Consider the following 17,363-nt stretch of genomic DNA (forward strand, 5'->3'; position numbering starts at 1 on the left):
CCCCCTTCTTTGGAGCCACCTCCAAGGTTGCTCTTTCAGGACTCCTGCCCTGATACCTATTAGGTATTGACTCTTCCCTTATCAGACCTCACATATCACTTTTCTTACACTTCTCAACTGAATTGCCAAGTCAATATTTTATTAAGCATATATTTGGTCAGAGGCACTGGGTTAACAGCCTCTGGTCTCAAGGAGCCTGCTCTACTGGGGGAGCCCCTAGAGAAGCAAATGCAAACCATTGGGGAAAGTGCCCGCAAGTGGATGGTGGGGACAGGGCCTCCCCACTTGGGTTGAGCCTTGATTGGATTCCAGCATGTGGGGGTCATGAAGAACAGCATGCTAGGGCTTCAGGGACAGATGGTTCAGAGCAACATAGAAAAGAGATGCTAAAAAAAAAAGAAAGGAGATGCTATGGCATGTAAGCATAACAGGAACAAAATGAGCCAAGGAAGAGTTGGAGCAAGATTGTGGGGGTTCCAAAGTCACAAGAAGGCTTTGTACTTTACCCTGGGGGTGGGTGGGAGTGGGATCTTCTAATGTGAGCCTGTGATTTCACAGGTGTAGATTTCATTGATGCAGGGAACTGACAGCAAATCAGTCCCTCCACACTCTGCAACTTTTAGTCTTAGGGAGGTGCTTGGGTGCTCTGAGAGAAACAGGACTGCCTGCCTCCTGGACTGGCTCTCTAGCCACTACCCTTCGTTGCCTTTTATTAGAAGCATTATCATCATCTTTAAGTCCCCCTACGTATGCCTTGAGCTTCACTTGGGTTGTGTTCTCTCCCCTAGTACCCAATACAGGTAGTATGCACAGAGCAAGCACTTAATACAAATGTTTCAATTCAAACAGCACTTATTAGGCACCTACTATGCCAGATATCGTACCAGATGCTGGAGCTACAAAGCCAAAAGAAGAACCTCTTCCTCCCCATAATTAAAGACTTCCTGTCCTCCAGAAGCATCCAAGTCTACCTTCTTCTAAACTTGTTTGTGGGATTGTATGGTGTGACATTTAAGATCTGGCTCCTGCCCTCAAGGAGTTTACAGTCTGGAGGTAGGTGTGTGTGTGTGTATCGATTTAATTCAGTGAACATTTATTAAGAGCCTACTATGTGCCGGGCAGTGTGCTGAGGATACACAAGGCGGCTACAAACAATCTCTGTCCTCAAGGAGCTTACAATCTAATGTAAGTACAAAAACCTGGGATAGACGTGTGAAGAAACAAGTGGGTTACACAATTCACTAGATTTCCGGCCCCCCAACTCCTCCCTTTCCCCCATCGCCACCCCCGCAAGCGCGCGTGTGAAGCCTTAAGATGGTACAGAAGACTGAGAAGACCCTCGACTTCTCACCTCAAATTCGGGTGGAGGAGGGGAGAACGCCACGTTGTACGATCCACACGGTGACTGAAACGCCCCTCCGCGCCCTGCTCCAGCCCTCCCAACGGTCACTCCGGTCCACCCCACCTAGCGCTCAGCCACACGCATGCGTCGCCGGGGGATGGGTGGGTGGGCCAGTGTGAGTGTGTCTCGCGTGGGAGACAGCGGTGGGGTGGGGAAATGAGGTAGGGGTCACGTGCCGTGCGAGGAACGCAAGCCCGCCCGGCACGCGCCTGGGAGGCCCCGCCTTTTAAACGCCCTTCCCTCCTCCCAATCCTTCGTCCCCCACCCCCCTTCTCCAAGACTAGGTGGGAGAGCTCCAAATTGGGGCGTGCCTGCTTGCTGTTCACAGAAAGGGCCTGAGGGGGCGGGGAGAAGTCGGGCGCGTGCGTATCCGGGCTCTGGGAGGCCGTTGTCGGATGACGCCAATAAGGGGCGGGGTGAGGAGCTGCGCTGAGAAAGAGAAAGGAGGTCGGCGTAGACTAGGAAGCAGGCACGAGGGGAGGAGAAAGGGGCGGGACCGAGGGCGGGCACGAGGGGAGGAGTCGCGCGCACGCGCTTATGACCGCACGGTTGGAAAGGCTCATCGCCGGCACGTTGCCGGGTGGGCGGGGGAGGGGCGTGACGTAGCAAGGTGAAGGGGGCGGGACCCATGAGCCCCGCCCCCTTCCCCCGATGGCTTGCGTGCGGGGAGCGGAGACGGGAGTGGCGGGAGGAGGAGGAGGAGGAGGAGGAAGAGGAGGAAGAGGAGGGCAGAAGGAGGAGAAGGAAGAAGGGCAGCAGGGCCCCGGCCGGGTCCGGACGGGCTGATGGCAGCGGCGGAGGGCGAAGGGGGGCGGCCAATGAGGGCGGCCGGAGGGGGCGGGGCGTCGCCGTCTATTTTGTCCCGCGGCCGCTGAGGGGAAGCGTCGTCGTTCATATGCAGGAGGGCGGGCGGCCAGCGCGGCTTCAGCTCCGGGCCTGGGCTGCGGCGGGGGATCCTCAGCGGCGGAGGCGAGCGCGGGCCGCCCGCACCCCCGCACCCTGCGCAGTACCCGCCACTTCCGGGCCCCCCGACGGCCACGGCCGCCCTCGGCTCCCGGCTCCCCTCAGCCGGCAGCAGCTGCCCCTGTCCCCGGGGCTCCCCTTCCCTGCTCTGCCTCCTCGGGGCACGAGCCCCGCTCCAGCGCCTAGGACCCGGCTGCCGCTGCTCTCCCTGCTCCCGCTGCCAGCGGCCGTGCCCAAGCCACAGGTATCCGCTGCGGAGCGCCCCGCATCCGTCCCGCGAGCCGCGCGTGCTACCCTCCCCGGGTCCTGAGCACAGGCAGGGCTTGGTTTCCATTTAAAACAACAAATTAAGTTTCATTTCTTGGTGCACTTCTCTCTCTTTCTCTTTCTCTGTCCCCTTCTCCCCCTCTTTATACCCCCCTCCCCCGTTCTTGTGTCGGTCCCCGGTCGGCTTAGCTTCTCTCTCGACTTGCTAAGTCTTACTCTCTGGGGCTGGTGCAGCAGGAGATCGCGGGTGCGGGGGGTGGAGAGGAGAGGCTTTGGAGAGATGCCGGAGGGGCCGACCCCTCACTTCTCAGATGGAGAAACTGAGCTTCCCTCGTAAGGGCCGCCCTTCTCCGAGGGTGGGCCACGCTTCCCCGGGACCCCGGACTCGGGCGCTCCGGGAGAGTCCCGAGGGAGGTGGGTGGGGGTGTTGGCTTTAAGGGAAAAGGAAAGCTTGTGCAGAGGAGAGTTGGGTTGGCGGCTGCCGGGTGCCTTGCAACCCCGAGGCAGGCAGGAGCTCCTCCGAGCGGTGCATGCCCAGCCTTGCTCTCCCAGGCTGGATGGGCAGCAGCGATCTGTCACGGGCTGGTCCTTTGCCTTGCACCTCGAGTGACACCATCTGAAAAATGAACAAAATAGGTTTCCACGAATTAGTTTAAGATAGTTGCAGGAATTTTATGGCTTGGTTTTTTTTTTTTTTTGCAAGACTTTCTTTTGGGTTCTTGGCAGCACTTTCGGGAAAGAGGTTGAACAAAGTGGTTGAACAACTCGAAACCTTTTACTAATCATTGATAAGCAACCTCATGGAAAGAAACGTCTGGACCATCCGGTATTTGGCCTTGAAAGAAGAAGAAAAAAATTTTAAAACTATTCCAAGGAGAGAAAATGCGCTCAGAATGTAATGCTTTTTTCGCATGTGATGGGTGCTTAATAAAAAGTATTAAAATTAATGTGTTTTTTTAATTGTTGGTTTGATAAATGTTTTAGCTACTTTTAACTTCTAAGAAGAGAGGAAATTTTGATTTCAGTGTTTTGGCTGAAACTGAGGTTAATGAGCAGATCGGTCCAGTCCTAATGGAAGATGGTTCAAAATAGATCTTTGTAGTAATAACGGTACTTAAGGGTGACAACAGAGATGGAACTAGTATTCTGAATGAGTCAGAGTAGATCAGAGATTAGGGATTTTTAATGTGCACATGAAGTCGTAGGCCTCAGGATGAGTTGAACCAGCTGCTTGAATCCCTTTTCCGGTTCACTACACCTACTTTAAAGTTAGCCACTAAAAGCTGTTAATTCCAGTCATTGCTGTTATATTGCTTTTAAGCATACATAGGTGGAAATTTTGTTTGAAAGGGTTTTAAATCATCGTGTAACAGTGAATTGAACAGGTAATGCAGTATTTTCGATGCACAGCTCCATAATGATAATAAGGCTCTTTGCTTTAAATAGTTCTTAAGTGAACAGACAGTTGGAAGTTTGCCCCTTTGGTAAGCCAGGAAGATCAGGTTAAATTCTAAGAACTTATTTACTTTCTAGAAAGATAATAATTTGAGTCCTTGCATTGGATTTCACTTTCTTATTTTCTATCACCTCTGACTTTTTTGTTTAATAAAATTATTGAAATCTAAATATAATAGCTGTTTTGATAAGTTTACCATTTAACTTTAAAGCATACTGTGGATACATAATTTCAGGCTTAAAATAGGGTACCTGTTTCTGTTCTTAGAACATCAAGACACAATGACTTAAAATCCTTTATAGAAACAAGGACTTCTTGGACTTGCCTTGATGTTCAGTGGGTTGACTAAATTTAAAACTCTTTCTTTGGCTTATTTCTGAATATACTTAAGGTATGGGGACCTATGCTAATAGAATGAACAAATATTGACTCTACTTCTTTAGTTTGCATGTTAAGGTAGTGTAAAGTGAGATGTGTAATATAAAGAAAGTGGGTTCTTTCAGCACCTCCCCAAAGTGCTTGTAAGAAATTTACAAATGGAAGTATCTCATAGTAAGTAATAGGGGTGAAGGGGAGTCTGCCTTTGGTCTGTGCTTGATAGATAGGCTTGCATTTCGCCCAGAACTTCAGATGTGACTCCATAAGTTTTGGCTGCTTATCTTAAAGTTGGGGTGCTTAATATGAGTGTTAGAAAAGAAGTTATTCGTTGGGGAGAGGAATATGCCTTATTTCATATCTTTTTCTTTTTCATAGGAATTCCCTTGGAGTCTGGCAGCCATTGTTTTTCTGCAAGCATTCCTTTGTGCTGACAGCAATAACGGTGGCAGAACTGCCACCTCCTGTGGTTTGATAGATTATTCCCTTTACAAACACGTGGACTTAAAACTTTCCTCTCCTGATCTTTGTTCCTGCAATAAATGTTATGACGCCTCTTTGAAAGCTGACATTGATTTTTAAAAAAATTGTTCTCCCTTTCAGTGGCATTTAAAATAATTTACTAGATGGCTTCTATTTCTCCCATTTTTAGAGGGTGTCGTGGGACCCTTTCCTGTTTTTTATAGCTAGACTTTTCATGTCTATCTTTTTTTATCTACAAGTTTTCACTTATACAATTATACAGGATCTGCCAAGTTATACCTCAAAAGGCAAATGAGAAATAATTTAGACAGATCGTCTTGGCTCTTTATTTCCTGCAATAATGCAATTTCCTCAAATGCACACTTTTGGCCGGAGTTCTTTTTTTTAATTGATTGTCATTTCCTGAAAGTACGGCTTTATTTCCAATGTAGAGATATTTTTTAGGCTTTTTAATGTCTAATATGTGATTTTTAAAAGGTAACAGGAAGTTTCAGGTAACAGAAATAAGTATGCTCCAGTTTGATTCTTTGAAGAGATAAATGTAAGACTATTCTTCGTGCCCCTTTTAGGATATGCTGGTCTTTTCCTCACACAAAAGGTTGATCTCCCAAGTTTCAGTTTTATTTTTTTCTCATAATCTCAGAGAACTAGGTGAAATAGCTTCTTATTTTTTATGGTTTTATAGAAACTGAACTAAAGGCTAGATGTCCTTGGGAAGTAAATGATAACTATTTTTTTTAAACTGAGCTAAGAAGAGTAAAAACATTTTTTTACTGTCTATTCCAAAGGGTTCTTCCCTAAAGATTTTAAGGGAAAATGACTTTAAATGAAGAAGGTCCTAAAAGTGGGAGAAATCAAGAGCCAGGTAAGAGTATAATTTTATGATCCTGGTTAACACTTTTAACAAAGTTCAATGACAAGAAGAAAGGTTTTGAGAGGATCAAGTACTTACTACCTGCCAAACATTTAGCTGAAGCTTTTGACATGGCCTGTGGCCAAACACAATATGTCTCTTAGGAGGGGAAGAAATTATGAGAGTGAATTCTGACTGGGCAAAAGTTAAAGTTAAAAGTACAGGTATTGCTGTTTCTCCGTGATGATATTCAGTACATATGTCACAATCTTGTTATCAGAGTTGTCTTTTTGTCATGGTTTTTGTCTTATCAAGTTCCTTTTTAATTATTCGTTATTATACTTATATACAAAGGAGAAAATATAACTTAAAAAGTTTATGGGACATTTTTTCTCTTTTCCAGTTGCCATGTGCATTTTTCTCATTTCTTGCAAACTTTTCCCCCTTACTCTGTATTTCTACCAGTTGTATCTATTCCATGGACTTTTTGAAACTCAAGATTTCAGTTCTGGAATACGGTGGATTATTGGAAAAGGCCAGTGTTTTGTAGGGCAGCTAGGTGGCACAGTAGATAGTGCTGCAGGGCCTGAAGTCAGGAAGACCTGAGTTCAAATATGGCCTCAGACACTTAATAGCAGTGTGACCCTGGGCAAGTCACTTAACTATGTTTGCCTCAGTTTCCTCATCTGTAAAACGAGAAGGAAGTGGCAAACCACTCTAGTATCTTTGCCAAGGAAACCCCAAATGGGGTAATGAAAAATCAGACATGACTCAACAACAGTGTTTTAAACATTTATCTGTTGGGAAGCTAGGTGGCGCAGTGGATAGAACACCTGCCCTGGAGTCAAGAGTACCTGAGTTCAAATCCAGCCTCAGACGCTTAACACTTACTAGCTGTGTGACCCTGGGCAAGTCACTTAACCCCAATTACCTCACTAAAAAAAAACCCCCAAAACCAAAACCATATATCTGTGTAAGATTTAGTTAGCTTGCATGCTTTATCAACACTAGTGTCAATTTGATCTGAGTCTCTTCCTGTAATCATTGGTATAAGCACACTAGCATTCCATAATAAAAATAAATGTGAGGTCTCTGAAATGAAACCTCTATAACCTATGTAAGAATCATCAGCATATCTGAGGATGTTAGAGTTAAGGTCTCTAAATTAAGTTAATTCTAAATAGTAAGGAAATTAGCATTTCCTGAAATCTTGTATTTTTCTATTTGTAATCCTATTTCCCTGAAGCATTAACCAGTTAATAATGAGATTATCAGTAGATTTGAACATTTGTAGCATTAAGGAAATAGTGCCAATTGGGCCTCCAGGAAGCCGGGTATGCTGGCTGGACCACTCACTGCTTTGTGGAGGACCTATATTCAATCAGGTAACCTTGGGCAAGTTACCTTAAGCAGCTTCTTGGCTCCCCATTTTTTTGATCTGTAAAATATAGGGGTTAGATCAGATGATTTTTTTTAGTTTACTTCCAACCTTTAAAAAGCCATGAGAGAAGGAATAGAATTTCATAGATTCACAGTTAGAAGGATGTTGGAGATTATATACTCTATTTTGGCCTTTTTTTTTCTTATTTAAAGGCCATGGCGTTTTTGCAAACAAAGCAGATTATGTTTAAAGATTTTGTTCAAGTGACTTTTGGGAAAAAATTATTTTAAAAGTTGAGGTAAGGGCAGCTAGGTGCAGTGGGTGGAGCACTGGCCCTGGAGTTAGGAGTACCTGAGTTCAGATCCGGCCTCAGACACTTAACACTTACTAGCTGTGTGACCCTGGGAAAGTCACTTAACCTCAATTGCCTCACTTACCAAAAAAAAAAAAAAGTTGAGGGAATTTTAGGTTTTTTTAATTCATTAAATTCATTCCACAGTTGCCAAATCAGTATTCCTCTGGCTAAACTTAGAATGATAATTTTGAACCTTTTTAAGAAGGTAGAAGAAACTTAACAATTTAGAGTGTGTATTCATTTTCCCTTTAAGCTATATTTCAATTTGATTTAACATTAAGCAGCTATAGTGTGAAAAGCATTATGTTGGCTATGGCAATACTGAGATAAAGATGAATTGGGGCTTAAGCGCACGTACAGAATGCCTGGAGGGAGAGTACCCTGGGCAGGTAGGGAAGGAGCAGAGGACTCCTGGGCTTTCACAGGGCCACGTGAGGAGGAGAGGGAGCCGGAGATGGCCCCTCACAGACTGAGCAAAGCTAGTGCTGACCAGTTTGCTCCAAAGAGAGAATGCTTGTTGAAGGGGGCAGGGACAGCTCCTCTGATTTCATTGGTACTGGCAGCTCTTGGGGGAGGAAATGCAGCTTGGCCATTTACAGCCTTGGAGAGGTGCTTGAGTGACTTGCCTAGGGTCCCAGGGTCAGCTTGTGGAGAGGCAGGACTGAACCCGGGTCTAACCTGCTCTCAGGCCAGCTTTCTCTGTTCACCCTGCCTGGAGACAAAGTAATAGGAAATAAGGTGGGAAAGTATCCCAAATGTATTGTTAGAAAATGGTAATGGCCAAGGTGGCTCTAAGACAGGACTCCAGAGGAAATAGTCAGTGGTCTGTGTTCTCCGTTAGCCTCCATCTTTGGCCTTCTTGCAGTATAGACCCAGTTGTGGGATCACACACAGTCACTTTGGCAATTTCTTCTCCAAAATGATTTTACAGAATGATCCAGACTAATTCCTAGCTTCACCTTAGGTGTGTTTGGCTTCTGTAGCCCCTCCACTATGGAAATAGATAGCTCTTTACCACTCAGTGCCAGCTTAGGTGGGACCTGAAACCTGGGTGTTTTCCTTTGCATTTCTCTTATTGATTTGAGGCTTTTACTTATTTTAGAAACTACTCATATTTTCTACCTTTCTTGGGGAATGGCCATTAGTTTTTATGCATTTTTGCCAATTCCCTGTAACTCTTGGATATCAGACTTTTATTACAGATGTTCAAGCCAAAGATATTTTTTCTCCCTACTCAACAGCTTGTCTTAGTCTGGTTGCTCCTTGTTGTGGTCGAATTACCTTTGATTTTTATACAATCAAAATTGTGTGTTTTGTCTTGTGACCACTGCTGTTCCAGATCTGGTTATGAATTCTTCCTCTAAATATAGTTGTGACAGTTAGCTTTTTTTTTTTTTTAATGAGGCCCTTTATGTTTAAGTTGCCCACCTACTGTGTTAAATAGTTTAAGATGCTTGTTTGAAGCTGCTTTTTGCCTGACTGCCTCCTAGTTTCTGGGCATTTCTTTTCTAATTTGAAGTTCTTTCCCCAGTTGCTTGTATTCTGGGGTTTATAGTCTGACTACTTCTAGTTCATTGCTTGTCTTTTCTGTTGTTCTTATCTACTTTAAATTTTTTACCTAGTACCAGATAGTTTTGATGACTACTTTATATGGTCTGAAATCTGGCAATGCTAAACTCTGCATAAGCTACTAAGTATTCAAAGTGCACTTTTTGTGGGTAGCAAAAAAAAAAAAACAGGAAGCAAGGAGGGGTGCCCATTAGAAGGAAGGAAGCAAGCATTTATTAAGCAGCTACTGTCTGCCAGATACTGTGCTAAGGGCCATACAAATAGTCCGCCTTTTGATCTCACAATGACTTTGGCAGGTAAGTGCTGTTATTATACCCATTTTATAAATGAGGAAACTGAGGCAGGCAGAGGTTAAATGACTTTCCCAAGGACAGAGAGCTTGGAAGTGTGGGGGGCAGGATTTAAACTCAGATGTACCTTATCCTCTGTGCCCCCTAGCTGTCTCTGGTTGCCATTGATGGCGGAATGGCGGAACAAATTGTGTTATAATGTAATATTATAACTAAGGTGAGCTCAGAGAAACCTGGGAAGGCTTTTATGGACTTAGTGGGGAAGAAAGCAGAGCCAGGAGAACAATGTAAAGCATGTGTGTAATGTAAATGAAAGCTACACTAGAAGGATCTGAACTCAGATTAAATGCCCTCTCTCCTCTTTAGTCCAGAGGAGAGATAAGGAAACACACTTTTTTTCCTTTAGGTAGCAATGGTACACTGAATACAGTGATCGTATTCATGGTCTTGGCTTTGCCATCTTCCTCACAAGGGACTCTCTGGGGGTCAGGTGGGAGCAGGTGTATTAGGAAGTAACTATGTTATAAGAGACAAGCATCAGCATTTAAATTATAATCTAGTGGAGGGAGAGTAAAGCCCTGGGTTGTGTTTTTGCAGAAGAACCTTGGCAAGTTACTTTACATCCTTGGGTCACATTTTGGTCATCTCTAGAATACAGTAAATAGAACCTGTAAATGTTGTTCTAGGGAGAAGGGGTAGTCAGGGGGACTTTGGAACAAAGTCGAGGAAATTCAGCCGATTTGCATTTACTGTGCCTGTGTACTGGCATTGTGATGTGCTTTATGAACTATCCTTGTGAAGGGGTAGTCATTCTGAAGCCTTAGAGATGGGCCCCATTTTCATTGGCCTCTCCCCACTGCTTTTGTACTTAACTTTATTTCCAACTGATGATGCATTTGGTCCCTGCCCATCTGTCTCTTAGGGTGATTTCATTTATTTTCCTATGTGGATTACTTGTATGGAGCATGGCCACAGTCCTACTAGGTGATGCCATCTTGGTAGTATACGAATAATCTCCCATATTTTTGTGACACCCCAAGGTTTACAAAATGTTGGTAGTGCCAATATTACCTTCACTTAAGGATGGAGAAACAGGCTTAGAGGCAGCTCTGAGCCTTGCTCAGGGCAAAAAAAGGTTCTGAAAATGAACTCCACTCAAGGAATTCTAACCACTGTGGGGCTTATGTGTGCTGAACATTTTTTTTTGCTCTTCAGCCTTTCTCTTATGCTAAAGAAGGCCTCTGAACCTTCTCTGGATCATACAGTTTTTCATATTTCAAAATTGTGCCTGGTTTTGTTCAGTCAATTCACATTTATTAGAAGTGTCTACTGTGAGCCAGGGGCTAGGGCTACAGAGACAAAAATGGAACAGTCCTCACTCTAAAGGAGTCATCAATCTATGCTAATGAGGTTTCTTTTATTTTTTTTTTACTTTTTTCCCTGTTATTCGAGATCTTTTTTTTTTAATTGACCAGATAATGTCACCTAATAATACCAGTGACACTTGTACCCTTGGACAGAAAAGGATAGACTAGAAAGTTTTGAAGTTTGCTAACAGCCTGGTAATGGTGGCTTGTTTGGGTGTCTAAAAAGTGGGTTGTAAGAAAGTTGTCTAGAAGTAATCAGTAAATGGTTCCCATGTTTTTTCCAGATCTGTGGTTTCAAGAAAACAAATCAAATGAATTCCTCTTATGTCAAAGGCTACTAGCTTTGCGAAGGGAGAAGACATGATCTCAAGGAGCTTCCAGTCTAGTTGAAAAGTTAAGTAACGACAGCTTAGTCACATTAGAGGATATTGGTACATTACATTCAGATGCCTGCTATAAGTTGAGCTTTGGCCAAAATTGGAAAAGTTGGGTCCTTGAAAAGACAACTGCTGTAGTAGAGACAAGATGGCAGCATATATCTTCCTAACTGTAACCTTAGGGGTTATTCTTCCTGAAGGTGGACTTAATTAATGAGGTCAGATTTCGAGTTTGATTCCAGAAGGTAAGTTAGTGAGTTAGAGTTTGATCCAATAGCCAAGCCAGTTAGTTTTTTAAAATTCAATTTTATTTTGTTTTTAGGTTCATATTCTCTCTACCCCTTCAACCCCATCCTCTACCCTCATTGAAAAACAAGAAAAATAAAATCCATTGCAAACTTGTATAGTTGAATAAAAAAATTTTCTCTCATTGGCCAAGTTTCAGTTTGTTCTCCCTAGTTTATCATCTCTATCTGGAGGTGGGTACCTTGTTTCAACATGAATCATCTGGAATGTGGTTGGTATTTGTGTTAATCAGAGTTCTTAAGTCTTTCAAAAGTAATTTGTTCTTACAGTATTGTTGTTACTGTATAAATTGTTCTCCTGGTTCTGCTCACTTTATCCTGCATCAGTTCATACAAGTCTTCCCAGGTTGTTCAGAAATCACTGCCTTCATAATTCTTAGAAAACAGTGATATTCCATCACATTTATATACCATAACTTGTTCAGTCATTTCCTAGTTCATGGCCATTCTGTTTCCAATCCTTTGCCACCACAAAAAGAGCTCCTATAAATATTTTTGTATGTAGGCCCATTTTTTCTCCTTTTTAAAAAAAATATTTTTGGGGCATAGACCTAGTAGTAGTATTACTGGGTCAGAGAGTAAGCACATTTTCATAGCTTTTTGGGGATGGTTGCAAATTTCTTTCCAGAATAGCTGGGCTGGGGGCAGCTAGATGGCGCAGTGGATAAAGCACCAGCCCTGGATTGAGGAGGACCTGAGTTCAAATCTGACCTCATATACTTGACACTTACTAGCTGTGTGACCCTGGGCAAGTCATTTAACACTCATTGCCCCGCCTGGGGGGGGGGGAACACCACACACAAAATAGCTGGGCCAGGTCACAGTTCTACCAGCAGTGTATTAATATACTTATTTTGTCACAGCCCATCTAGCATCTGTCATTTTTGGGTTTTTTGGATCAACTTTGTGATGTGCATGAGGTAGAACCTCAGAGTCATTTTATTTTTTCTCTACTTATTAGTGATTTAAAGCATTTTTTCATATGACAATTGAGAGCTTTGATTTCTTCCTATGAAAATTGCCTCTTCATATCCTTTTAACCATTTATCAGTTGAGGAATTGGCTGGTTATTTTTTTTTGTTTGTATTTGTTTTTGTTTTGGCAGGGCAATGAGGGTTAAGTGACTTGCCCAGAGTCACACAGCTAGTAAGTGTCAAGTGTCTGAGGCCGGATTTGAACTCAGGTCCTCCTGAATCCAGGGCTGGTGCTTTATGCACTGCGCCATCTAGCTGCTCAGGCCAGTTATTTTAATGTTTTCCTTTTTGAATAATGATATCTTGTTAAAATTTATTAGTATATAGAATTTGAGAAGACTGCTCTTTAAGGCAACACTCATGGTAATTAAAAATCAACAAAGGTTCAGATGCTAGTTTTCTATACAGTACTGGCTGCAGTGCTAGGAAGCCTTGCACTCAAGCCTGGTCTCTTATACTTCCTCATCTATAAAATGGGGATAATAGGCCCTGCCTTATAAGGGGTGTTGTGAGTATGGAGTGAGAAGTGACAGGGACTAAGAGCTTTGCAAAGCTTAGATCACCATGTAAATGGGAACAGCTGTTCTTGTTCTGTTCCCGCCAAAGCAATGATTGTAGAGAAAAAAAGGTTTGAAAGTGCACAGCCCACCTGTGTGTGACAAACAGCCACACAGAAATTATTGTTAGAAAACAAAATACTGGGAAAGTTAAAGACTTGAGAGAAAGTCCCTACCTTTATGCCATTTACTTGTTTGCTAGTATTAATGTTATTGCCTGCATTTAAAATGTTAATAGTATGTATGTTCAATGTTTTTATTTAGCTTGTAAATATTAATTTCTTAGTCTATAAGGTTGAATAAGTTGCTCAGTTTTAAAATGGTAAACAGTACTTGTCTACTTCAGTTACTATACATTGTGGGTACATTACCTGGGAATTCATCTCTTCTTCCTTTGTTTCCTGGAGGGCTGGAAAGGTGAGGTGGTAGAAATAGCCTGATGGGTGAGCAAGGGAAGAGAGGGGAGGAATCAGGAGGTAGTTTCCGCTTTTTTCCTTTGATAATTAAGTAAGTATATTTTCCTTTCTCTTTGAGTACATGATGCAATAGAATTGGAGAGCTGGAAGGGGAAGCCAGGTTCCTGTTCCAGGGTCCACGCAGTGAGTTTGTGGTGTCTTAGGGAGCCTGCAGGGTGGTCCCGCCCAGGGCAGGGGTAGCAGATGCCTATTTGTATAGCTGCTTTATTCATTCACCTTCAAAGATAGACACCATTCTTTTGGGGGAAGACAACATGCTAGTGCAAATAGAGCGAGAGACTTTAAAGGTGGCTCACCAAATATTATATGTGACGATTCCTGTTTGGTGGAGAGTGTGTGAAATCATCAGAACCTAGATTTTTTCACTTGGAAAGGCCCTTTAAGGTCACTTGACTCACCTCCATTTTTTTATAGATGAGAAAAACTGAGGCCCAGAAAAGTCAGTAAGTGGAAGAGCTGGGATTGAAAGCCAGGTGCCACATCTAGTGTTCTTCCTACTGCGTCAGAGAGGGGGAGGAAGAATTTGCAGGTAGCAGTTTGCCATCTTGTCAGGGGAAGGTTTAAAAACATTTTTAGAGCCAACTCTTATATTTAAATGTAAGCCTGCCCTGTTTTGAAGTACAACACGCTGTGGGTCAGAGACATCTTAGGAATGTCTGAAGTTATGAAATGAGGTAGTTATGTTGAACAAACTTTTTTTAGGGGGGGTAAAATACAAACTTTAGATAAGATACCATCTCTGCCCTTAGGGAGCATACTGTCTACTAAGGCATTCTCTGCTAGATTTTTCTAAGGAAGACGTTTTCTAATGCATATTTAATTTCTGTTTACAAAAGCCTGATTTATGCCCAACCTTCTAGTTAATTGTATAAAATGAATCAGATGTGTACTTCAGATGAATCGATTTAAGTTTTGAGCCTTCTCCCCTCCTCCTAAATGTCATCGACAGCCAATACTTGATTATTGACTATTCTCTACTCTTGGCTATTTGGCCATTTTGCTGCATCCTTCTCCTGGAATGACTTGCCTCTTTTCTCATTTCTCCCTCCAGTCTCTATTACTATTTCTCCCCATCTCTTCTGTTGCTGTCTCTCCCTCCCATCTCTCAAGGCCTGGCTCAAATGATATACAATTTTATGCTTTTACCAGTGTGTGCTTCCTTTGAAGGAAGAAGGCTTCTTTGACTCTTGCTATGATTTCCTGCCACTCCCTGTAGGAAGGGATTTCCCGTATTTCACCTTGTAGAGACTTTATGCTTTTATTCTAATGTATAGGAGACAACTTTCCTAATGGAGGGACTTGCCTTGGGGTCAGGAGAAACCTGGGTTCAAAGTGGAAAGGAGAGAGTACAGCTAAGATGACAGATTCTCAGTTGGGAGTGTTCTTAGGCTGTATAGCCCTAGATAAGTCACTTCATCTCTGAATGCCCCTGGCAATTTACTAAAATGCAAAATTACACATGAGCTAATTTTTATTGGTAGAAGGAATTTCCTTGCCAGAAATAGAAATCAGAGGTCCACATTGCCCCTCCCCCCCATTGTTTTTTTTTTGGTAAGGCAATTGGAGTTAAGTGACTTGCCCAGGGTCACACAGCTAGTAAGTGTCAAGTGTCTGAGGCCGGATTTGAACTCAGGTCCTCCTGACTCCAGGGCTGGTGCTCTATCCACTGCGCCACCTAGCTGCCCCCTCCCATTGGTTTTTAATATGTCTGTATCAGCTGTGTATACAGAATGCATACAGATCAGAGCCAGCCTGGAAGCAGCCCAGGAGATGATTTGGGTTCACGTCTTGCCTTGACACACACTGGCTGTGTGATATCGAAGTGATACATGAACAGAAAAGGCGGAGCTGAGCATGGAGTGATGCATGTAGTAGATTTAGACATCGCACTTCTCCACTGTTACTCGTGAGATGTCAGTAGATATTGGGGGGGCATGTTGAGGGAACCTTATAGGGAGGATTTGGAGAATGGCGTGGAAGCAATTCTTATTTATTTTTATTTTTATTTGTGCAGGGCAATGGGGGTTAAGTGACTTGCCCAGGGTCACACAGCTAGTAAGTGTCAAGTGGGAAGCAATTCTTTTTTAAATTTTTTTTTTTTTATTGAGGCAATTGGGGTTAAGTGACTTGCCCAGGGTCACAGAGCTCGTAAGTGTTAAGTGTCTGAGGCCAGCTTTGAACTCAGGTCCTCCTGACTCCAGGGCCGGTGCTCTATCCACTGTGCCACCTAGCTGTCCCCGGGAAGCAATTCTTATAGGATGAGAAGTGGGACTCACTTGTTAGAGGAGCACCTAAATCTATGAGATACGAAGCTGTCCACAGGCCAGTCTTCGAACCCCCTTCTGCCCCTAGTTATATGTTCCTTTCCACCTTCCTCTTTCCCAGCGGCCTGTAATGCTGTCTTCACCCATTAGAATGTAAGCAGCTTGAGGGTAGGGTTTTTGTTTTTTGGTTGTTTTTGTATTCCCAGCTCTTAGCATAGTTCCTAGAACATAGTAAGTCCTTTATATTCTTTTTTTTTTTTTTTTTTGGCGGGGCAATGGGGGTTAAGTGACTTGCCCAGGGTCACACAGCTAGTAAGTGTCAAGTGTCTGAGGCCGGATTTGAACTCAGGTCCTCCTGAATGCGGGGCCGGTGTTTAATCCACTGCGCCACCTAGCTGCCCCCTTTATCTATATTCTTAAAGTCAGATATTGCATGTTGCTTATTTTTATCTGCCCTAACACCTCACGGAATGTTGCATATAATTATTTTCATAAGTGTGTATCAGTGGTCTCTTATGGGAAGAGAAGTTTTCATTTCTGGTTATCTGTTCTCTTCCTGCAAGTTTCATTTAATGGAATAATTCATATTTAAGTGGATTTTAAAATGGAGACTACTTAAGTTTATTCCTGCAGTATTTGCTTTCAAGATGTGGTTCATGACCACAACCCACTTAGGAAGGAGGAGGGGAAAGGCAGCTGGGTAGTTCAGTGGGTTCAAATTCGGATTTAGACTAGTGGTGTGACCCTGGGCAAAGAGGCAACTTCTCTCTGCCTCAGTTTACTCATCTGTAAGATGAGGATAATAGTGTTCAACCTCCCAGGGTTGTTGTGAGGATCCAGTGAGATTACATAGCACTTAGCAAAAATTTGAAAAAGCTCTAGAAATCAGTTCTTAGATATGATGATTTTTATAGCGAATAGGAAAAAGCTAAGGACTAGATCGGTAGGAGAGGGGTCAGCAATGCTAAATGCTGAAAGAATCCCATTTTAGCTGTCTCTGACATTGGTTTCAGGGGCTGTTCATGTTCTGGAGAATAAAAATGAATGGGTCTATTGATATAGACCTATCTATATCTAATGATCCATTGCAGAGTGAGAGAACTTAGCAGTATCTGACTATTGGATTGTTTAGAAGGGTGTTAGTAGTAGTTAAGAGGTGACCTCTGAGGCCATGAAATAATGTCTCCAGAGTCACCGGGAAGGTCTTTGTTATGGGATCCGTGTGGCCTTGGACGCTGTGGACCCACCACCTGACCTCCTGCTCACCTGCTTTAGCTTGCAGGACACTCCTCTCCTGGCTTGCCGTCTTTCCTGGTTCCCCCACTTCTCCTATCAGGCTGCCCTGCCAAGGTTTCTGCCATGGATGACCATTCCCCTCTTGTGGCTTTAGTTATCACCTCCAAGATGACTTCCAAATATATACGTGTGAGTGTGTGTCTCTCCCCGTATTCACCTCCTCTCTCCGATTGCTCTTAATGGGATACCATTCACCCTGCAGGTCTTGAAACCTGTTTGCTGCTATCTTCAGCTTCCATGTTGCTCCTCACCAGGCCATGGCAGTTCAGCTGTAGCAGCATGGATTTAGAGCTGGGGGGGATTTGTAGAGGCCGTCTGGTCCTGCTCCCTTCTTCTGATGAAGAAATTGGGAA

At 43.5% G+C, this 17,363-nt stretch overlaps 1 protein-coding gene across 3 annotated transcripts in view; it reads left to right on the forward strand.

Moving 5' to 3' along the window:
- The first annotated feature begins 2,153 nt into the window (after window positions 1-2,153).
- The window catches only part of FAM53A (family with sequence similarity 53 member A), a 112,162-nt gene continuing 96,952 nt past the window's right edge, over window positions 2,154-17,363 (forward strand). For 2 of the 3 annotated variants that reach the window (XM_043972781.1, XM_043972784.1), the window contains exon 1: window positions 2,154-2,609. The gene's annotated coding sequence lies outside the window, so the exon portion shown is untranslated. Of the gene's footprint in view, window positions 2,610-11,045; window positions 11,155-17,363 lie in introns of all 3 variants that reach the window. The other variant, XM_043972782.1, reaches the window with a different exon arrangement.

This window comes from Dromiciops gliroides, chromosome 6 (assembly GCF_019393635.1).
Source record: "Dromiciops gliroides isolate mDroGli1 chromosome 6, mDroGli1.pri, whole genome shotgun sequence".
Classification (NCBI taxonomy): domain Eukaryota; kingdom Metazoa; phylum Chordata; class Mammalia; order Microbiotheria; family Microbiotheriidae; genus Dromiciops; species Dromiciops gliroides.